A 24020-nucleotide genomic window follows, 5' to 3' on the forward strand; every position below is an offset into this window, starting at 1 on the left:
AATATAGCAGTGCTAACTTAGCACAGCTATATTCCCTATTAGGCTAGAATATGGAATATAGCAGTGCTAAGTTGAAATCTTCATGCGATTATTTCGTGTTATATTACTCGCATCGCAATTTCAACTTTTGCGTATGTTATTAATATTGCTCTAACTTCGTCTTTTAGAATATTCGTAATATTCTGAAAGACGAAGTTAGAGCAATATTACGAATATTCTAAAAGACGAAGTTAGAGCAATATTACGAAATTTCGTAAAATACACATAGATTGTATTTAAGCTAATATACTGCTATAGTAATATTTTTTAATAGTGTACATATTTTACAAAACTTAAGTTCAGAAGAGGCAAAAAAAAATTTGAGGAAAAAAAAGGGATTATAGCACTATATTAGCTAAATTACAATCTATATGTGTATTTTACGAAATTACGTAATATTGCTCTAACTTCTTCTTTTAGAATATTCGTAATATTCTAAGAGACGAAGTTAGAGCAATATTACGAAATTTCATAAAATACACATATTAGCCTAGCCATAGTCAATTAGCATAGGAACGTTGCCTTATACTATCAAGATAAATAATCGCAATACGCGAAAAATAAATCGCATATTATTCGCGATAATTGGAATAATTGCGAATATTCGATTTCGACGAATATAACACGAATAGGGATGAGCGAACCCGAACTGTATAGTTCGGGTTCGTACCGAATTTTGGGGTGTCCGTGACACGGACCCGAACCCGGACATTTTCGTAAAAGTCCGGGTTCGGGTTCGGTGTTCGTCGCTTTCTTCGCGCTTTTGTGACGCTTTCTTGGCGCTTTTTGAAAGGCTGCAAAGCAGCCAATCAACAAGCGTCATACTACTTGCCCCAAGAGGCCATCACAGCCATGCCTACTATTGGCATGGCTGTGATTGGCCAGAGCACCATGTGACCCAGCCTCTATTTAAGCTGGAGTCACATAGCGCCGCCCGTCACTCTGCTCTGATTAGCGTAGGGAGAGGTTGCGGCTGCGACAGTAGGGCGAGATTAGGCAGATTAACTCCTCCAAAGGACTTGATTAACTGATCGATCTGCAGCTGTGGATCATTGAGCTGCTGATCCTCAATTGCTCACTGTTTTTAGGCTGCACAGACCGTTTGTCAGTCTCATTTTTCTGGGGTGATCGGCGGCCATTTTGTGTCTTGTGGTGCGCCAGCACAAGCTGCGACCAAGTGCATTTAACCCTCAATGGTGTGGTTGTTTTTTGGCTAAAGCCTACATCAGGGTGAAGCTGTCACACCAAGTGCATTTAACCAGCAATAGTCTGTTCATTTTTTGGCCATATCCCAGTCTAATTCTGTCACTAAATCCATACCGGTCACCCAGCGCCTAAATACTAGGCCTCAAATTTATATCCAGCTAAATCTGTCCCTAGTGCTGTAGCTGGGCGAGTTATTTAGTGTCCGTTCAAGCACATTTCTTGTTCTGGGTTGAAATACAATTCCCAATTTAGCAATTTCATAATTTAGTGGTTCCTGCTATATCAGAGCTCTTTGAAATCTATCCCAAAAAGGGTATATAATATTGAAGGTGCACATAGGGTCATTCAGAGTAACTTCACACACACCCGCTACTGTGTATTTCCAAGTCTAATTCTGTCACTAAATCCATACCGGTGACCCAGCGCCTAAATACTAGGCCTCAAATTTAATTCCCTCTAAATCTCTCGTTACCCACCGCTGTACTGTTGTTGCTGGGCAAGATATTTAGTGTCCGTCAAAGCACATTTTTTGTTCTGGGTTGAAGTACAATTCCCAATTTAGCAATTTCATAATTTAGTGGTTTCTGCTATATCAGAGCTATTTGAAATCTATCCCAAAAAGGGTATATAATATTGAAGGTGCACATAGGGTCATTCAGAATAACTTCACACACACCCGCTACTGTGTATTTCCAAGTCTAATTCTGTCACTAAACCCATACCTGTCACCCAGCGCCTAAATACTAGGCCTCAAATTTAAATCCCTCTAAATCTCTCGTTACCGTTGTCCTGTTGTAGCTGGGAAAGTTATTTAGTGCCCGTCAAAGCACATTTTTTGTTCTGGGTTGAAGTACAATTCCCAATTTAGCAATTTCATAATTTAGTGGTTCCTGCTATATCAGAGCTATTTGAAATCTATCCCAAAAAGGGTATATAATATTGAAGGTGCACATAGGGTCATTCAGAATAACTTCACACACACCCGCTACTGTGTATTTCCAAGTCTAATTCTGTCACTAAATCCATACCGGTGACCCAGCGCCTAAATACTAGGCCTCAAATTTAATTCCCTCTAAATCTCTCGTTACCCACCGCTGTACTGTTGTTGCTGGGCAAGATATTTAGTGTCCGTCAAAGCACATTTTTTGTTCTGGGTTGAAGTACAATTCCCAATTTAGCAATTTCATAATTTAGTGGTTTCTGCTATATCAGAGCTATTTGAAATCTATCCCTAAAAGGGTATATAATATTGAAGGTGCACATAGGGTCATTCAGAATAACTTCACACACACCCGCTACTGTGTATTTCCAAGTCTAATTCTGTCACTAAATCCATACCGGTGACCCAGCGCCTAAATACTAGGCCTCAAATTTAATTCCCTCTAAATCTCTCGTTACCCACCGCTGTACTGTTGTTGCTGGGCAAGATATTTAGTGTCCGTCAAAGCACATTTTTTGTTCTGGGTTGAAGTACAATTCCCAATTTAGCAATTTCATAATTTAGTGGTTTCTGCTATATCAGAGCTATTTGAAATCTATCCCTAAAAGGGTATATAATATTGAAGGTGCACATAGGGTCATTCAGAATAACTTCACACACACCCGCTACTGTGTATTTCCAAGTCTAATTCTGTCACTAAACCCATACCTGTCACCCAGCGCCTAAATACTAGGCCTCAAATTTATATCCAGCTAAATCTGTCCCTAGTGCTGTAGCTGGGCGAGTTATTTAGTGTCCGTTCAAGCACATTTCTTGTTCTGGGTTGAAATACAATTCCCAATTTAGCAATTTCATAATTTAGTGGTTCCTGCTATATCAGAGCTCTTTGAAATCTATCCCAAAAAGGGTATATAATATTGAAGGTGCACATAGGGTCATTCAGAGTAACTTCACACACACCCGCTACTGTGTATTTCCAAGTCTAATTCTGTCACTAAATCCATACCGGTGACCCAGCGCCTAAATACTAGGCCTCAAATTTAATTCCCTCTAAATCTCTCGTTACCCACCGCTGTACTGTTGTTGCTGGGCAAGATATTTAGTGTCCGTCAAAGCACATTTTTTGTTCTGGGTTGAAGTACAATTCCCAATTTAGCAATTTCATAATTTAGTGGTTTCTGCTATATCAGAGCTATTTGAAATCTATCCCAAAAAGGGTATATAATATTGAAGGTGCACATAGGGTCATTCAGAATAACTTCACACACACCCGCTACTGTGTATTTCCAAGTCTAATTCTGTCACTAAACCCATACCTGTCACCCAGCGCCTAAATACTAGGCCTCAAATTTAAATCCCTCTAAATCTCTCGTTACCGTTGTCCTGTTGTAGCTGGGAAAGTTATTTAGTGCCCGTCAAAGCACATTTTTTGTTCTGGGTTGAAGTACAATTCCCAATTTAGCAATTTCATAATTTAGTGGTTCCTGCTATATCAGAGCTATTTGAAATCTATCCCAAAAAGGGTATATAATATTGAAGGTGCACATAGGGTCATTCAGAATAACTTCACACACACCCGCTACTGTGTATTTCCAAGTCTAATTCTGTCACTAAATCCATACCGGTGACCCAGCGCCTAAATACTAGGCCTCAAATTTAATTCCCTCTAAATCTCTCGTTACCCACCGGTGTACTGTTGTTGCTGGGCAAGATATTTAGTGTCCGTCAAAGCACATTTTTTGTTCTGGGTTGAAGTACAATTCCCAATTTAGCAATTTCATAATTTAGTGGTTTCTGCTATATCAGAGCTATTTGAAATCTATCCCTAAAAGGGTATATAATATTGAAGGTGCACATAGGGTCATTCAGAATAACTTCACACACACCCGCTACTGTGTATTTCCAAGTCTAATTCTGTCACTAAACCCATACCTGTCACCCAGCGCCTAAATACTAGGCCTCAAATTTAAATCCCTCTAAATCTCTCGTTACCGTTGTCCTGTTGTAGCTGGGAAAGTTATTTAGTGCCCGTCAAAGCACATTTTTTGTTCTGGGTTGAAGTACAATTCCCAATTTAGCAATTTCATAATTTAGTGGTTCCTGCTATATCAGAGCTATTTGAAATCTATCCCAAAAAGGGTATATAATATTGAAGGTGCACATTGGGTCATTCAGAATAACTTCACACACACGCTTCTGTGCATTTCCAAGTCTAATTCTGTCACTAAATCCATACCGGTGACCCAGCGCCTAAATACTAGGCCTCAAATTTAATTCCCTCTAAATCTCTCGTTACCCACCGCTGTACTGTTGTTGCTGGGCAAGATATTTAGTGTCCGTCAAAGCACATTTTTTGTTCTGGGTTGAAGTACAATTCCCAATTTAGCAATTTCATAATTTAGTGGTTTCTGCTATATCAGAGCTATTTGAAATCTATCCCTAAAAGGGTATATAATATTGAAGGTGCACATAGGGTCATTCAGAATAACTTCACACACACCCGCTACTGTGTATTTCCAAGTCTAATTCTGTCACTAAATCCATACCGGTGACCCAGCGCCTAAATACTAGGCCTCAAATTTAATTCCCTCTAAATCTCTCGTTACCCACCGTTGTACTGTTGTTGCTGGGCAAGATATTTAGTGTCCGTCAAAGCACATTTTTTGTTCTGGGTTGAAGTACAATTCCCAATTTAGCAATTTCATAATTTAGTGGTTTCTGCTATATCAGAGCTATTTGAAATCTATCCCTAAAAGGGTATATAATATTCAAGGTGCACATTGGGTCATTCAGAATAACTTCACACACACACGCTTCTGTGCATTTCCAAGTCTAATTCTGTCACTAAATCCATACCGGTCACCCAGCGCCTAAATACTAGGCCTCAAATTTATATCCCGCTGAATTTGAATACAATACATTGGGCCAAATAATATATTTGTTGTTGTGGTGAACCATAACAATGAGAAAAACATCTAGTAAGGGACGCGGACGTGGACATGGTCGTGGTGGTGTTAGTGGACCCTCTGGTGCTGGGAGAGGACGTGGCCGTTCTGCCACATCCACACGTCCTAGTGTACCAACTACCTCAGGTCCCAGTAGCCGCCAGAATTTACAGCGATATATGGTGGGGCCCAATGCCGTTCTAAGGATGGTAAGGCCTGAGCAGGTACAGGCATTAGTCAATTGGGTGGCCGACAGTGGATCCAGCACGTTCACATTATCTCCCACCCAGTCTTCTGCAGAAAGCGCACAGATGGCGCCTGAAAACCAACCCCATCAGTCTGTCACATCACCCCCATGCATACCAGGGAAACTGTCTCAGCCTCAAGTTATGCAGCAGTCTCTTATGCTGTTTGAAGACTCCGCTGGCAGGGTTTCCCAAGGGCATCCACCTAGCCCTTCCCCAGCGGTGAAAGACATAGAATGCACTGACGCACAACCACTTATGTTTCCTGATGATGAGGACATGGGAATACCACCTCAGCATGTCTCTGATGATGACGAAACACAGGTGCCAACTGCTGCGTCTTTCTGCAGTGTGCAGACTGAACAGGAGGTCAGGGATCAAGACTGGGTGGAAGACGATGCAGGGGACGATGAGGTCCTAGACCCCACATGGAATGAAGGTCGTGCCACTGACTTTCACAGTTCGGAGGAAGAGGCAGTGGTGAGACCGAGCCAACAGCGTAGCAAAAGAGGGAGCAGTGGGCAAAAGCAGAACACCCGCCGCCAAGAGACTCCGCCTGCTACTGACCGCCGCCATCTGGGACCGAGCACCCCAAAGGCAGCTTCAAGGAGTTCCCTGGCATGGCACTTCTTCAAACAATGTGCTGACGACAAGACCCGAGTGGTTTGCACGCTGTGCCATCAGAGCCTGAAGCGAGGCATTAACGTTCTGAACCTGAGCACAACCTGCATGACCAGGCACCTGCATGCAAAGCATGAACTGCAGTGGAGTAAACACCTTAAAACCAAGGAAGTCACTCAGGCTCCCCCTGCTACCTCTTCTGCTGCTGCCGCCTCGGCCTATTCTGCTGCTGCCGCCTCGGCCTCTTCCTCCGCCTCTGGAGGAACGTTGGCACCTGCCGCCCAGCAAACAGGGGATGTACCACCAACACCACCACCACCACCTCCGTCACCAAGCGTCTCAACCATGTCACACGCCAGCGTTCAGCTCTCCATCTCACAAACATTTGATAGAAAGCGTAAATTCCCACCTAGCCACCCTCGATCCCTGGCCCTGAATGCCAGCATTTCTAAACTACTGGCCTATGAAATGCTGTCATTTAGGCTGGTGGACACAGACAGCTTCAAACAGCTCATGTCGCTTGCTGTCCCACAGTATGTTGTTCCCAGCCGGCACTACTTCTCCAAGAGAGCCGTGCCTTCCCTGCACAACCAAGTATCCGATAAAATCAAGTGTGCACTGCGCAACGCCATCTGTAGCAAGGTCCACCTAACCACAGATACGTGGACCAGTAAGCACGGCCAGGGACGCTATATCTCCCTAACTGCACACTGGGTAAATGTAGTGGCAGCTGGGCCCCAGGCGGAGAGCTGTTTGGCGCACGTCCTTCCGCCGCCAAGGATCGCAGGGCAACATTCTTTGCCTCCTGTTGCCACCTCCTCCTTCTCGGCTTCCTCCTCCTCTTCTTCCACCTGCTCATCCAGTCAGCCACACACCTTCACCACCAACTTCAGCACAGCCCGGGGTAAACGTCAGCAGGCCATTCTGAAACTCATATGTTTGGGGGACAGGCCCCACACCGCACAGGAGTTGTGGCGGGGTATAGAACAACAGACCGACGAGTGGTTGCTGCCGGTGAGCCTCAAGCCCGGCCTGGTGGTGTGTGATAATGGGCGAAATCTCGTTGCAGCTCTGGGACTAGCCAATTTGACGCACATCCCTTGCTTGGCGCATGTGCTGAATTTGGTGGTGCAGAAGTTCATTCACAACTACCCCGACATGTCAGAGCTGCTGCATAAAGTGCGGGCCGTCTGTTCGCGCTTCCGGCGTTCACATCCTGCTGCTGCTCGCCTGTCTGCGCTACAGCGTAACTTCGGCCTTCCCGCTCACCGCCTCATATGCGACGTGCCCACCAGGTGGAACTCCACCTTGCACATGCTGGACAGACTGTGCGAGCAGCAGCAGGCCATAGTGGAGTTTCAGCTGCAGCACGCACGGGTCAGTCGCACTACAGAACAGCACCACTTCACCACCAATGACTGGGCCTCCATGCGAGACCTGTGTGCCCTGTTGCGCTGTTTCGAGTACTCCACCAACATGGCCAGTGGCGATGACACCGTTATCAGCGTTACAATACCACTTCTATGTCTCCTTGAGAAAACACTTAGGGCGATGATGGAAGAGGAGGTGGCCCAGGAGGAGGAGGAGGAGGAGGAGGAAGAGGGGTCATTTTTAGCACTTTCAGGCCAGTCTCTTCGAAGTGACTCAGAGGGAGGTTTTTGGCAACAGCAGAGGCCAGGTACAAATGTGGCCAGCCAGGGCCCACTACTGGAGGACGAGGAGGACGAGGATGAGGAGGAGGTGGAGGAGGATGAGGATGAAGCATGGTCACAGCGGGGTGGCACCCAACGCAGCTCGGGTCCATCACTGGTGCGTGGCTGGGGGGAAAGGCAGGACGATGACGATACGCCTCCCACAGAGGACAGCTTGTCCTTATCCCTGGGCAGCCTGGCACACATGAGCGACTACATGCTGCAGTGCCTGCGCAACGACAGCAGAGTTGCCCACATTTTAACCTGTGCGGACTACTGGGTTGCCACCCTGCTGGATCCACGCTACAAAGACAATGTGCCCACCTTACTTCCTGCACTGGAGCGTGATAGGAAGATGCGCGAGTACAAGCGCACGTTGGTAGACACGCTACTGAGAGCATTCCCAAATGTCACAGGGGAACAAGTGGAAGCCCAAGGCCAAGGCAGAGGAGGAGCAAGAGGTCGCCAAGGCAGCTGTGTCACGGCCAGCTCCTCTGAGGGCAGGGTTAGCATGGCAGAGATGTGGAAAACTTTTGTCAACACGCCACAGCTAACTGCACCACCACCTGATACGCAACGTGTTAGCAGGAGGCAACATTTCACTAACATGGTGGAACAGTACGTGTGCACACCCCTCCACGTACTGACTGATGGTTCGGCCCCATTCAACTTCTGGGTCTCTAAATTGTCCACGTGGCCAGAGCTAGCCTTTTATGCCTTGGAGGTGCTGGCCTGCCCGGCAGCCAGCGTTTTGTCTGAACGTGTATTCAGCACGGCAGGGGGCGTCATTACAGACAAACGCAGCCGCCTGTCTACAGCCAATGTGGACAAGCTGACGTTCATAAAAATGAACCAGGCATGGATCCCACAGGACCTGTCCGTCCCTTGTCCAGATTAGACATTAACTACCTCCCCATAACCATATATTATTGGACTCCAGGGCACTTCCTCATTCAATCCTATTTTTATTTTCATTTTACCATTATATTGCGAGGCTACCCAAAGTTGAATGAACCTCTCCTCTGCCTGTGTGCTAGGCCTAAATATATGCCAATGGACTGTTGCAGTGGTGGGTGACGTGAAGCCTCATTCTCTGCTATGACATGCAGACTGATTCTCTGCTGACATGAAGCCAGATCCTCTGTTACGGGAGCTCTCTCCTCTGCCTGGGTGCTGGGCCTAAATTTATGACAATTGACTGTTGCAGTGGTGGGTGACGTGAAGCCTGATTCTCTGCTATGATATGAAGACTGATTCTCTGCTGACATGAAGCCAGATTGTCTGTTACGGGACCTTTCTCCTCTGCCTGGGTTCTGGGCCTAAATTTATGAAAATTGACTCTTACAGTGGTGGGTGACGTGAAGCCTGATTCTCTGCTATGATATGAAGACTGATTCTCTGCTGACATGAAGCCAGATTCTCTGTTACGGGACCTCTCTCCTCTGCCTGGGTGCTGGGTAGTGTTGAGCGCGAATATTCGAAAAGCAAATTTTTTTCGCGAATATCGCAACTTCGCGATTTCGCGAATATTTCGAATATAGTGCTATATATTCGTAAAAACGAATATTCGTTTTTTGTTTCCCCCCCCCCCCCCACAAAATTACAGTACACATATAATTGATTGTTTCCCAAAGGTCCAACAGCTCAGATCTTACTCACATTGCCTAGAAAGTGATTGAGGCGCGAATCTTCGTAAGGCGATTTTATTAGCGCACATGCGAATATCGGCACGTCCCAGAACAGAGGCAAAGGGCTTTGCATTCATACATTAGTGAATTGAGTTGCGAATCTTCGTAAGGCGATTTTATTAGCGCACATGCGAATATCTACACTTGTCCCAGAACAGAGGCAAAGGGCTTTGCATTCATACATTAGTGATTGAATTGAGCTGCGAATCTTCGTAAGGCGATTTTATTAACGCAAATGCAAATATCTACACTTGTCCCCAGAACAGAGAGGCAAAGGCCTGTGCATTCATATAGTATAGCACCATATTCGCGAATACGTAGAACTTCGTAAAAGTCGATTTACGAATATTCGTATTTTTTATTTTACTTTCCACCTTACAGATTACATTGATCTGTACTCTGTCAACTACTGTCATCACCCCCCACTGTATCTCGATTGATTCCCAAAAGTCTCACATTCCCTAGAAAGTGATTGAGGTGCGAATCTTCGTAAGGCGATTTTATTAGCGCACATGCGAATATCTACACTTGTCCCAGAACAGAGGCAAAGGGCATTGCATTCATACATTAGTGATTGAATTGAGTTGCGAATCTTCGTAAGGCGATTTCATTAGCGCACATGTGAATTTTGCATAGCATATGTATTATGCGATAATTCGAATTATCGCATATGCGAAATAATAACGAATTTGAATAATCGCGAATATTTTACGAATATTCTTTCGAATATTCACAAAATTTCGCGAATTCGAATATGGGACATGCCGCTCAACACTAGTGCTGGGCCTAAATTTATGACAATGGACTGTTGCAGTGGTGGGTGACGTGAAGCCTGATTCTCTGCTATGACATGCAGACTGATTCTCTGCTGACATGAAGCCAGATTGTCTGTTACGGGACCTCTCTCCTCTGCCTGGGTGCTGGGCCTAAATATATGCCAATGGACTGTTGCAGTGGTGGCTGACGTGAAGCCTCATTCTCTGCTATGACATGCAGACTAATTCTCTGCTGACATGAAGACAGATTCTCTGTTACGGGACCTCTCTCCTCTGCCTGGGTGCCGGGGCCTAAATATCTGAGAATGGACTGTTCCAGTGGTGGCTGACGTGAAGCCTCATTCTCTGCTATGACATGCAGACTAATTCTCTGCTGACATGAAGACAGATTCTCTGTTACGGGACCTCCCTCCTCTGCCTGGGTGCTGGGCCTAAATATATGCCAATGGACTGTTGCAGTGGTGGCTGACGTGAAGCCTCATTCTCTGCTATGACATGCAGACTAATTCTCTGCTGACATGAAGACAGATTCTCTGTTACGGGACCTCCCTCCTCTGCCTGGGTGCTGGGCCTAAATATATGCCAATGGACTGTTGCAGTGGTGGCTGACGTGAAGCCTCATTCTCTGCTATGACATGCAGACTGATTCTCTGCTGACATGAAGCCAGATTCTCTGTTACGGGACCTCTCTCCTCTGCCTGTGTGTGTGCTGGGCCTAAATATATGCCAATGGACTGTTGCAGTGGTGGCTGACGTGAAGCCTCATTCTCTGCTATGACATGCAGACTGATTCTCTGCTGACATGAAGCCAGATTCTCTGTTACGGGACCTCTCTCCTCTGCCTGTGTGTGTGCTGGGCCTAAATATATGCCAATGGACTGTTGCAGTGGTGGCTGACGTGAAGCCTCATTCTCTGCTATGACATGCAGACTAATTCTCTGCTGACATGAAGACAGATTCTCTGTTACGGGACCTCCCTCCTCTGCCTGGGTGCTGGGCCTAAATATATGCCAATGGACTGTTGCAGTGGTGGCTGACGTGAAGCCTCATTCTCTGCTATGACATGCAGACTGATTCTCTGCTGACATGAAGCCAGATTCTCTGTTACGGGACCTCTCTCCTCTGCCTGTGTGTGTGCTGGGCCTAAATATATGCCAATGGACTGTTGCAGTGGTGGCTGACGTGAAGCCTCATTCTCTGCTATGACATGCAGACTGATTCTCTGCTGACATGAAGCCAGATTCTCTGTTACGGGACCTCTCTCCTCTGCCTGTGTGTGTGCTGGGCCTAAATATATGCCAATGGACTGTTGCAGTGGTGGCTGACGTGAAGCCTCATTCTCTGCTATGACATGCAGACTAATTCTCTGCTGACATGAAGACAGATTCTCTGTTACGGGACCTCCCTCCTCTGCCTGGGTGCTGGGCCTAAATATATGCCAATGGACTGTTGCAGTGGTGGCTGACGTGAAGCCTCATTCTCTGCTATGACATGCAGACTAATTCTCTGCTGACATGAAGACAGATTCTCTGTTACGGGACCTCTCTCCTCTGCCTGGGTGCCGGGGCCTAAATATCTGAGAATGGACTGTTCCAGTGGTGGGTGACGGGAAGCCAGATTCTCTGCTATGGAACCTCTCTCCAATTGATTTTGGTTAATTTTTATTTATTTAATTTTTATTTTAATTCATTTCCCTATCCACATTTGTTTGCAGGGGATTTACCTACATGTTGCTGCCTTTTGCAGCCCTCTAGCTCTTTCCTGGGCTGTTTTACAGCCTTTTTAGTGCCGAAAAGTTCGGGTCCCCATTGACTTCAATGGGGTTCGGGTTCGGGACGAAGTTCGGATCGGGTTCGGATCCCGAACCCGAACATTTCCGGGATGTTCGGCCGAACTTCTCGAACCCGAACATCCAGGTGTTCGCTCAACTCTAAACACGAATATTCATTCGAATATTCGCGAAATATCGCGAAATCGAATATGGCACCTCTTGCTCATCACTAATATTTAGGATGCTTAAACGTTATACAGGATATGTAGCACAGGTAATGTAACTGTCACCAGTGGCGAAAAAATTAAACTGAATGTCATTGATATTTAGGATACGCAAAAGTTTTACAGGAGATTTAGTGCAGGTAATGTCGCTGTCAGCAGTGGCCAAACAATTGCGGTGAATGTAACACAACAGATGTAGCAGTGGTTGTGTGACTGTCATCAGCGGCCAAACAATTGCACGCAATTTAGCGCAGGTTGCGCTAATAATTTATATTGCAGCCAGATAAAACAATAGTCCTTAAAAGGACTTTTGGGTCTCTAACACCTTTCAAGAATAAACCCTGCCTAAAAAAATAAACCAATTTCTTTCCCTACACTATCTGTCCCTTCTTCTGCAGCTCTCCCTGACAAAGACTGAACTGAACCACATGTCTTCGGGTGCATTATAGCACCCAATGATGCGTTCCGGACAGCCAATCACTGTAATGCCAGTAACCAACTTTGCTACGGCATTACAGTGAGTGCCAGCACTTCTCCGCATGTTTCTTGGCTGCGTAGCAGCTAACAATTGTGAGGGGAGGAGACTCAAGCATCGCCCAATGTAGTGTCCCACTAGGTAAAAGTGGGCACTACACAAGGGTCAATTGGGCCTCCTACTCCTAAGGGACAGTGGCAGTATATTTAACAGTCCATTTTAATGCATTTTCATATGTATTTATGTGTATTCTCCCCTGTTAGCTGTGCAGCAGGCCTATTAGGGTGCAGTTATTCATCCTAGACACTAGAGGGAGATAGGGAGCCCCTAGTATATATATTCAGGCCCAGACAGGGAGGAGTTGGTCTGTAGTCAGGAGTCTGTGGAGACAGAAGTGAGAGGGCACCAGCCAGAAACTAGATGAGGGCCTCCTCCTGACATGCAGCTAGACAGCCCAGGCTTCTAGTTGCCACCAGGAGGCTAGTGGAAGGATCCTAGCCTGCCTGCAGTTCCTGAGCCTGAGTTAGCTCAGAAGATTTACCCCAAGGGAAGAGTTTGCCTCCTGGGAGAAAACCTGCAGTTCCCACAAGCCAAGCAGCGCCAGTGTTCCAGCTAGTCAAGTAAGCTGAAGGGCAGAAGGATTATTACCAAGGATAAAGCCAGTATTGGGGCATCCGGGCCTTGGGATAAGAACAGACAGAAGTTCTTAGGAACAGTGTACAGTATTTCTGAGGAAAAGGTGCAGCCTGATCTGTGTGTGTTGTTGTTACCCTCTGAGTATCTTGCAAGAAACAGTATACCTGCCATTGATGTAATAGCCTGCTTGTGAAGTGAACCTGCTATATGGAACTGTATTGACAACCAACTGTACAAAGTTGAACTGTTACTAGTAAAGGAAAGTTTGTTTCACTACAACCTGTGTTCCTCACTTATTACTGCTAGAAATCGGTGTGCCACCATCACAGGCACTGGCGTCACGAAATTTAAAGGGACCTTGCCCTAGGCACATAAAAAAAACTGCAACATCCAGGGCACCTCATCCACCATCAGGCCTGGTCCCAAAATACAGAGTGTGCCCCAGAGGTCTCCTGTGCCAGCTTCTCCATCACTGCTGTACGCCTGCCCAGGGTTTTCCTACAAAACTGTGAGTAACCCTCGCTTGCCCATTAACCGTGACCTCACATCGCAATACCCTGCAGGGCGGCGTACTGCACCAACACTAGTTGACAGTTGACACTAATTAATCACCCGCTCAATGCTAAGGAAATTTTGAAAATATGACCAGCAGATGAGCCATGAGGACTGGAGTTGAGGAACACTGCTATAGAAAATGATGGAAGCAGCATCATGCATGCTTGATCTTATGATGATTCTTTAAGATGGGACAACATTCTTAGGATTGGTCATTGTCCCAGTGGTCGAAACCCCAGCGTTCTAACAGTTTTAACTTCTAACTTCTTCTAAATAGAATACACTTTTAAGGTGCCCATAGACATTAAATGTACATCAGCCAATCTTATACTGTATCTATGAGGGTGTCCAAGCCTGCCCCAATGGCAGATGTCCCAGAAAAATAGGATCATGCCTTTATTCTTGCAGGGGATAAGCTGCCGCCAGAGGACATGTCGCCAGTGCTAACAACGACACAGCTGTTTGTAAAGGTGATTCCATCCGGTAATAGACATATGCCCATAATGCAACTGTTAGGGTCCATTCACACGTCCGCAAAATGGGTCCGCATCTATTCCGCTGAACGGGTGCAGATCTATTTGTTTTCAATGGGGCCGCAAAAGATGCGGACAGCACACAGTGTGCTGTCCGCATCCGCACATCCATTTACGCGGCCCCGCAAAAAAAAAACAGAACATGTCCTATCCTTGTCCGCAGACATGGACAAAAAAAAAAAGGCATTTCTATTATAGTGCTGGCCATGTGCGGTCCGCAAAATGCAGAACGCACATGGCCGGTGTCCGTGTTTTGCGGATCCGCAATTTGCGGACCGCAAAACAGTTGCGGACGTGTGAATGGACCCTAAGGCCCCTTTCACACGGGCGTTGCTGGTGAGGGCCGGATGCGTTCAGGGTCCATTGTGGCAAACACGCGCGAGTAGGCACGCAATTTCAGTCAGTTTTGTCTGCGATTTGAGTTCTGTTGTTTTTTCCGCGCGAGTGCAATGTGTTTTGCATGAGCGTGATAAAAAACTGAATGTGGTAACCTGACCCGAACCTGGACTTCATTGATTTTATTATTTTTCCTTCTAACATGGTTATAAGGGAAAATAATAGCATTCTTTAATACAGAATGCTCAGTAAAATGTCCTTTTGAGGGTTAAAAAAAAAATAAAAAAAAAATTACTCACCTCATCCACTTGATCGCGCAGCCGGTATCGTCTTTCTTCCGGACCTGCACAAGGACCTTCAATTATGTCATCGCACTCACCATGTCATCGAAGGTCCTTTTTCAGGTCTTGCAGGAAGAAGAAAGAAGACCATACCGGCTGCGCGATCAAGTGGATGAGGTAATTTTATTTCTTTTTTTTAACCCTCAAAGGACATTTTACTTAGCATTCTGTATTAAAAATGCTATTATTTTCCATTATAACCATGTTATAATGGAAAATAATAAAGTGAATGGACCTCATCCCTATTTATTATAATCTCCTTAGCAACCATCCGTGAAAATCGCATTACATACTTGCTTGCGATTTTCGCGCAGCCCCATTCATTTCTATGGGGCCTGCGTTGCTTCAGAAATGCAGAATATAGTGCATGCTGCAATTTTCACGCAACGCACAAGTGATGCGTGAAAAACATCGCTCGTGTACACAGCCCCATTGAAATGAATGGGTCAGGATTCGTTCATGTCACGCATTGCACCCGCGCGTAAAAAATCGCCCATGTGAAAGGGGCCTAAGAGAGTTGGAAATCAGCCTTTCTCCTTTTCAAAAGAAAACACATATGGGTTGTTGTTATAGGTTAGTTTGACCTTGTTGCAGTGACAATAACTCCTAGTTGAAACGTTTACCTGTTAAGTGACTGTTGCTAAGAACATAATGGGCTTGCAATTTTATGTTTATGCATGCTATTACAGTATATCTCATTGAATTTAAGTCTGCCATGTAAGTACTTACAATAATGTTGATATGGCAAATTATGATGATATGTTATTTAACATGAATTGTGCCTTTGAGCTGCTATGAGATGCCAGTGAAGGAAACATATATGTACAGTATCTCACAAAAGTGAGTCCACCCTTCGCATTTTTGTAAATATTTGATTATATTTTTTTCAACACTGAAGATATGACCATTTGATACAATGGAAAGTAGTCAGTGTACAGCTTGTATAACAGTGTAAATTTGGTGTGCCATCAAAATAACTCAACACACAGCAACAAAAATGAGTACACCCGTAAGTAAAAATGGCCCAAAGTGTTAATATATTGTGTGGCCACCATTATTTTCCAGCACTGCCTTAACTCTCTTAAGCATGGAGTTCACTAAAGCTTCACAGGTTGCCACTGGAATCCTCTTCGACTCCTCCATGATGCTATCACAGAGATTTTAGACCTTACTCTCCTCCACCTTCAGTTTAGGTATGCCCCACAGATGCTCAATGGGATTTAGGTCTGGAGACATGCTTGGCCAGTCCAGCACCCTTACCCTCAGTTTCTTTAGCAAGGCAGTAGTTGCCTTGGAGGTGTGTTTGGGGTCATTATCATGTTGGAATACTCCCCTGTGGCCCAGTTTCTGAAGGGAGGGGGATCATGCTCTGCTTTAGTATGTCACAGTACATGTTGGCATTTATGGTTCCCTCAATAAACTGTACCTCCCCACAGCCGGCGGCACTAATGCAGCCCGAAACCATGACACTTCCACCACCATACTTGACTGTAGGCAAGACACACATGTCTTTGTGCGCCTCACCTGGTTGCCACCATACATGCTTGACACCATCTGAACCAAATAAGTTTATCTTGGTCTCCCGTAGTCCATGTCCTTAGTCTGTTTGTCTTCAAGAAACTTTCATGTGCATCATCTTTAGAATAGTGATGAGCGGCAGGGGCAATATTCGAATTTGCAATATTTTATGAATATTTTGTAGAATATTCGTCATATATTCGCAAATTTGAGATTATATTCTTGATTGCGAAAATCGGCAATGTAATATTTGCGTAATGCGCGCAACATACAGGCGTGGGTCACTTATGCTACATTTTTCAAGCTGGTATAAGTTTCCTGAGACTAGAGAGAATGGTTGGCATGGCAGAACATTAGAATAGCTTTATAGTTGCAAGAAAAAGTATGTGAACCCTTTGTAATTATATGGATTTCTGCATAAATTGGTCAGAAAATGCAATCTGATCTTTATCTAAGTCACAACAATAGACAATCACAGTCTGCTTAAACTAATAACACACAAATAATTAAATGTTACCATGTTTTTATTGAACACACCATGTAAACATTCACAGTACAGGTGGAAAAAGTATGTGAACCCCTAGACTAATGACCTCTCCAAGAGCTAATTGGAGTGAGGTGTCAGCCAACTGGAGTCCAATCAATGAGATGAGATTGGAGGTGTTGGTTACAGCTGCCCTGCCCTATAAAAAAAACACACACCAGTTCTGGGTTTGCTTTTCACAATAAGTATTGCCTGATGTGAATGATGCCTCACACAAAAGACCTCTCATAAGACCTACGATTAAGAATTGTTGACCTGCATAAAGCTGGAAAGGGTTATAAAAGTATCTCCGAATCAGTCCACGGTAAGACAAATTATCTATAAATAGAGAAAGTTCAGCACTGCTGCTACTCTCCCTAGGAGTGGCCATCCTGTAAAGATGACTGCAAGAGCACAGCGCAGACTGCTTAATAAGGTGAAGAAGACTCCTAGAGTGTCAGCTAAAGACTTACAAAAGTCTCTGGCATATGCTAACATCCCTGTTAGCGAATCTACGATACGTAAAACACTAAACAAGAATGGATTTCATGGGAGGATACTACAGAGGAAGCCACTGCTGTCCAAACAAAAAACATTGCTGCACGTTTACAGTTTGCACAAGAGCACCTGGATGTTCCACAGCAGTACTGGCAAAATATTCTGTGGACAGATGAAACCAAAGTTGAGTTGTTTGGAAAAATCACACAACACTAGGTGTGGAGAAAAAGAGGCACAGCAAACCAACATCAAAACCTCATCCCAACTGTGTAGTATGGTGGTGGGGGCATCATGGTTTGGGGCTGCTTTGCTGCGTCAGGGCCTGTAAGGATTGCTATCATTGAAGGAAAAATGAATTCCCAAGTTTATGAAGACATTTTGCAGGAGAACTTAAGGCCATCTGTCCACCAGCTGAAGCTCAACAGAAGATGGGTGTTGCACCCGAGCATCCTGTGGTGTTCTACTCGAGCACTTTGGTGCTCGACCAACACTAGTTTTAAACATGTGTGCAAAAAGAAATCATTTACTACAGTATCCTATGAACATTTATTTCTATAACTAGGCCGTTTAAATGCATTGTTAAAAATGAGATGCTCAGTAAAAGTACTCAAGTGCTTTACCTTTTAGCCCATTTAATTCACATTAAGCCAGATTTGTGACTTGCATGTTACTCCTTGCTGAGCTGTGCACTCGTAAATTAATCACTATAAGAACCTGAAGACTGTGTGGGTAGTATGAAAATGTTTACTTAAGTCTTCCTTTCCAGCTCAGCAGGAACACATTTTAATTTCTTTCAACCTTCAAATAGGCTGATGTGGGATTTTGTAAAGTGCATTTCTTCAGCTTGACACCAGGTTAACGGTAATATTTTATTCTCTAATTGGATTTCTCTTTATTTATGCTAAATGTTTTTTCATTTTTTTTTTTATTAAATTACTGTAAATGAAATGGCATAAAATGTATTTCTAAAAGTATCTAAGTTCACACAAACGTATCTGGAAATGCAAGCAAGCAGCTCTTGAGAAGATTGAGTTTTTACATATGTTAGTCTTCTTATTTGAAGACTTCGCTTTTTGAAATTGTCTTTATCTACACAAAGATTTGACATTGCATTAGAAGCACTTTCTAGTTTTTGCCAATTTTTGGTCAGTTTGGTGGAGCAGACTTTAATTGGACTTAAGATGCAGCTGACTGGCGGAAGTGAAGGCACTTCATCACAATGCTCCACCTACTGGACCAAAAATAAGCAAGGACCAATGATTTTACAATCATAAAATTACAAAATTATAATTTAAAAGTACCTATTGTGAAGGAAACAACTATGCATTAGAAAATGTATATTGCAGCTTCCTTACAGACATGTTGGTTGGCGATCTTTGCGATACTGGGATCTTGAACCTGAAAAGTACTGTTTCCAGCTGTTCCAATCAGCTATCTGGTATTTACAGGAACCCACCTGTTTGTAAAGGTCTACCAGAGGATAGGAGGTTTCTTTGCACATTCTTTATGGGTTTGCTTGCTTTTCTGCTCCTGGTCCTTTTTCCTTCTTTAGTTGAATACATGTTGCACTGACTCCATTCCTGCCTCCAAAATTTCTACTTTAACGTGCTGGCCACAATGGTTACCAGCCACCTCCATTTGGAATCCCTCAGCCAACAATAACTATGTGAGGTGCTACAACCTGTGCATGCATGGGATTACACGGCCAGGCAGAAAACAGTGAGGACTCTTGGCCCTGTCAATCAAGGGGAGAGGCTTAGAGGGAAAGGCCTTGTGAAGCAGTGGTCTAAGGGATTAGGCCTTCTCCTCGATCCTCCAAACACTATAAGAAATAAACTGCAGATTTCTCTACAACAGGGGCACCAGTTTCAACCACATATAGATTGTTTAATGCAGAATGATCAACGCTAACAGGCAGTACGCCTGATTTAATAGGCCTGCTGATACATGCTCTTTAATTAAGGATGTAATGCTCAGAATTGGGGTAAGAACAGACAGTCTGGCTGCTTCACAGGGCCTAAAACCCTCCCAGTTGCAGTGGCCATTGTCTGCATGATTTGGAAGGTAAGACCCCACTTTTACCTATGCATCATTGGTCACTGTTATGGTGTGGGTTTTGACCTTGTGAGGAACCCAGACTGTCTGTTTTTACCCTTAGCTGTAAAAGCTTTGCAAAAATGCTAATTTTCAGACCTATTTAAAGTGTAACTGTCATTCATTATTTTTTTTTTTTTTTTTTTTTTTATGTGTAGGGGCAGTGATGCTGACCATTTTTGTAATATACTTTAATTACTGAAATCGTACATTTCTGTTAGAAAAATAGCTGTAAAGTGGGCCATTTTGAGCCTTAGCAACGCTCCTCTGTCTTCTGTTTACATAACTGTGGAGACTTGCTCAACACTAACTGTGCTATGTAAAGAGAAAACAGAGGAGCGTTGCTAAGGCTCAAAACAGACCACTTTCCAGCTATTTTTCTAATAAAAATGTACGATTTCAGTAATGAAAGTATATAAAAAAAATGGTCAGTATTACTGCCCCTACACATTACACAAATAAAAAAAAAGAATGACAGTTACACTTTAACATCAACTATTTATTAATCCATTAACACAAGCAGGGGGTGCGGACACAATAGTACCGTATCCTCCTCCTCCTTTCCTCACTGCTTTTTACTTGTGTGCATTTATCAAAATTACCAAAGAAATGTGAAGTACCAATTTATAACATGCAAATTTCTTGGTGTATGATACCGATGTGAGGCATCATTACTAGTCCATGAATATTTTTAAGAAGCGATAAACAAGCGCAGCTGCAAATATTGTGGATGCTAGGCAATCCAATAGGATGATACCATTTTACTTGTAAAGGACTGTACATCTGGTGATTATAAGAGCCGCCGATTAAATATCCAAAGAAGAAAAGTCACGACAAAGGAGGAGAAATAATTAAATGTAATAACTATATATGTATATAGGCAGTAATGCAGTAAAATTATAGCAAACAGCGAAGATTAAAGGGATTGTATGAGATCAGAAAAACACAGCTGTTTACTTCTAGAAACAAGCCCGCAGTTAGGCAGCGTTTAGTATTGCAGCTAGAGCTATAGACAAGTGTGGGACTGTTTCTGGTAAAGTGCAGCCATGGTTTTAAAATCTCATAATCCCTCCTAATTGTATTTGGTTTTTTTTTTATTATAACCTAGTTTCACGTTTAACAGTTTGTAATAATTTTAAAGGAGTCATCCCCAAAAATATATTCTGCACTGAATCAAATGACATTTTACAGCATTTTACTACAATATAACCTGTACATGCAATAAAAATATAGCATTTTTAAAATCAACTTTTTTCCTCTCCGGTAGCATGCCCTGATGTTTATCCTTTGGGTTTACCTACTCCTGCATTCAGTCGTGGACTAACGTGCTCAGTAGCTTCCTTGGTCCTCTGTTCCCCTTGGTGCTGGAATATTGATCCCACGGGGAAGCAGCCCAGACGCCTTTTATTCATTCATCACTACTTGTAAATTTATAGAAATATATAGCTATATCTCTCTAAAGAGTATTTTATATACTATTTTCTCTACAGGTGAGGACGGTGTTTTCAAGAACTAATTGCAATGTATCCTGGGAGATGCAGGTGCCTGATGAGCTGCTGCCCATCCACAGAATGGGAAGTCCACTAAATATGAGTAAAAACAGTTTTAACTTTCTGGCTTTAGGTTGAATTTTAAGCAGGGGCATAGCTATAGGGCAGGGATGGCCAACCTGCAGCTCTCCAGCTGTAGCAAAACGACAACTCCCAACATGCACAAACTGTCTACAACTATGAGCCTACAGCAGGGCATGGTGGGAATTGTAGTTTTTCAACAGCTGGAGAGCCGCAGGTTTGCCAGCCTTGCTTTAGGGGGTGCAGATCTAGCAGTCGCTACCGGGCCTAGGAGCCTGAGGGGGCCCAAAGACCCTAGTGCCACATGAGAAGACAACGGTATTATAGAAAGTGCATGCTAATCAAGTTACAACTCTGGCTGGAGGGAAGGGGTTAGGTCAAGAATTTGGCATGGGGGGGGGGGGGGTTGCTGTTTCAATTTTTGCCTCAAGCAGCACAAAGGCTATGTGCTTCCCTGACTCTAGCCACAAAGCACTGAGGGAAGGGGGGCCCAAGCTGAACTCTTGCACCAGGGCCCATGAGCCTTTAGCTACGCCCCTGATCGACAGTGTATCTTTCTAGCACCTATATTATTATAATGAAAACAGATGATGACATAAACGAATGAACTAAAAAAATGACAAAAGAGGACACTTGCCTATGATGCCTGTATAAGTCAAAGAAGATCATATCAACAAGGTCATACCACTGTGGCACTCAGGACTCCATAATGAGGTTTTAATGACGCAGCATTGTTGAGGCCCAAGTCTATAAGTTACCTGTCTGTTCTGTTATAGTTCAAAAGAATTTTTAATTCAGGAAGAATGAGTCACAAACTAGCAGGTTTTTATAACTTCCAGCTTGCTAGAAAAGCAGAAAGTATCATGAGAGATTAAAGTATTAATTTATTCCCGGAGGACCACTGTACAGTAAGTTGAAAATATTCTAACTCGAGACTATAACTCTATGGAAATCTAGTAATTGGTAAGCTTCAAAAAAGTCACCCAAAATAGGGAAAAATAAAGATAAAAGAAAAATGGAAAACTAACGAAAATAAAGAAAGTGCATACAGTACCTATTAAGAGATAAGCAAATTTTTTTGAATTTATTTCAGGTCTGCTTCTAATGAATCCATCAACAAATTTAATTCGGGTCTGAATTGATTCTACCCAAAATTTAAGTCCTCTAATTTTTCAGAAAATTTGTGTATAGCACTCTGAGGTCTCTCTCTTTTTTTTTTTTTTTTTTTTTTTCTCGCCCTCCTTTTTCAAGCTCTTTAACACAAAGACTGCATTAGTAATTAATGTCAGAGTGATGCTGACATATATAGCTATGGGTATACACATGGTTGATGGTGTTAACAAACAGCATGTTTAAAAACACACTGCAATGTCAGATTTATTATACTTTATAAACTTAAAAAACAATGGCTTCTTCAGTACAAGCAGTCCAAAAATGATGCCTTACCAGGGGCAGATGTCTGCCTCTGTTTATAAAAACACACACTGGTATCAGAAGAAACAGTGGCTTATTCTGAACAAGTGGTCTTAATATTATAACTAGAGTTGAGCGAACACCTGGATGTTCGGGTTCGAGAAGTTCGGCCGAACATCCCGGAAATGTTCGGGTTCGGGATCCGAACCCGATCCGAACTTCGTCCCGAACCCGAACCCCATTGAAGTCAATGGGGACCCGAACTTTTCGGCACTAAAAAGGCTGTAAAACAGCCCAGGAAAGAGCTAGAGGGCTGCAAAAGGCAGCAACATGTCGGTAAATCCCCTGCAAACAAATGTGGATAGGGAAATGAATTAAAATAAAAATTAAATAAATAAAAATTAACCAAAATCAATTGGAGAGAGGTTCCATAGCAGAGAATCTGGCTTCCCGTCACCCACCACTGGAACAGTCCATTCTCAGATATTTAGGCCCCGGCACCCAGGCAGAGGAGAGAGGTCCCGTAACAGAGAATCTGTCTTCATGTCAGCAGAGAATTAGTCTGCATGTCATAGCAGAGAATGAGGCTTCACGTCAGCCACCACTGCAACAGTCCATTGGCATATATTTAGGCCCAGCACCCAGGCAGAGGAGAGAGGTCCCGTAACAGAGAATCTGGCTTCATGTCAGCAGAGAATCAGTCTGCATGTCATAGCAGAGAATCAGGCTTCACGTCACCCACCACTGCAACAGTCCATTGTCATAAATTTAGGCCCAGCACTAGTGTTGAGCGGCATGTCCCATATTCGAATTCGCGAAATTTTGTGAATATTCGAAAGAATATTCGTAAAATATTCGCGATTATTCAAATTCGTTATTATTTCGCATATGCGATAATTCGAATTATCGCATAATACATATGCTATGCAAAATTCACATGTGCGCTAATGAAATCGCCTTACGAAGATTCGCAACTCAATTCAATCACTAATGTATGAATGCAATGCCCTTTGCCTCTGTTCTGGGACAAGTGTAGATATTCGCATGTGCGCTAATAAAATCGCCTTACGAAGATTCGCACCTCAATCACTTTCTAGGGAATGTGAGACTTTTGGGAATCAATCGAGATACAGTGGGGGGTGATGACAGTAGTTGACAGAGTACAGATCAATGTAATCTGTAAGGTGGAAAGTAAAATAAAAAATACGAATATTCGTAAATCGAATTTTACGAAGTTCTACGTATTCGCGAATATGGTGCTATACTATATGAATGCACAGGCCTTTGCCTCTCTGTTCTGGGGACAAGTGTAGATATTTGCATTTGCGTTAATAAAATCGCCTTACGAAGATTCGCAGCTCAATTCAATCACTAATGTATG

Source organism: Bufo gargarizans, chromosome 1 (assembly GCF_014858855.1).
Source record: "Bufo gargarizans isolate SCDJY-AF-19 chromosome 1, ASM1485885v1, whole genome shotgun sequence".
Lineage (NCBI taxonomy): Eukaryota > Metazoa > Chordata > Amphibia > Anura > Bufonidae > Bufo > Bufo gargarizans.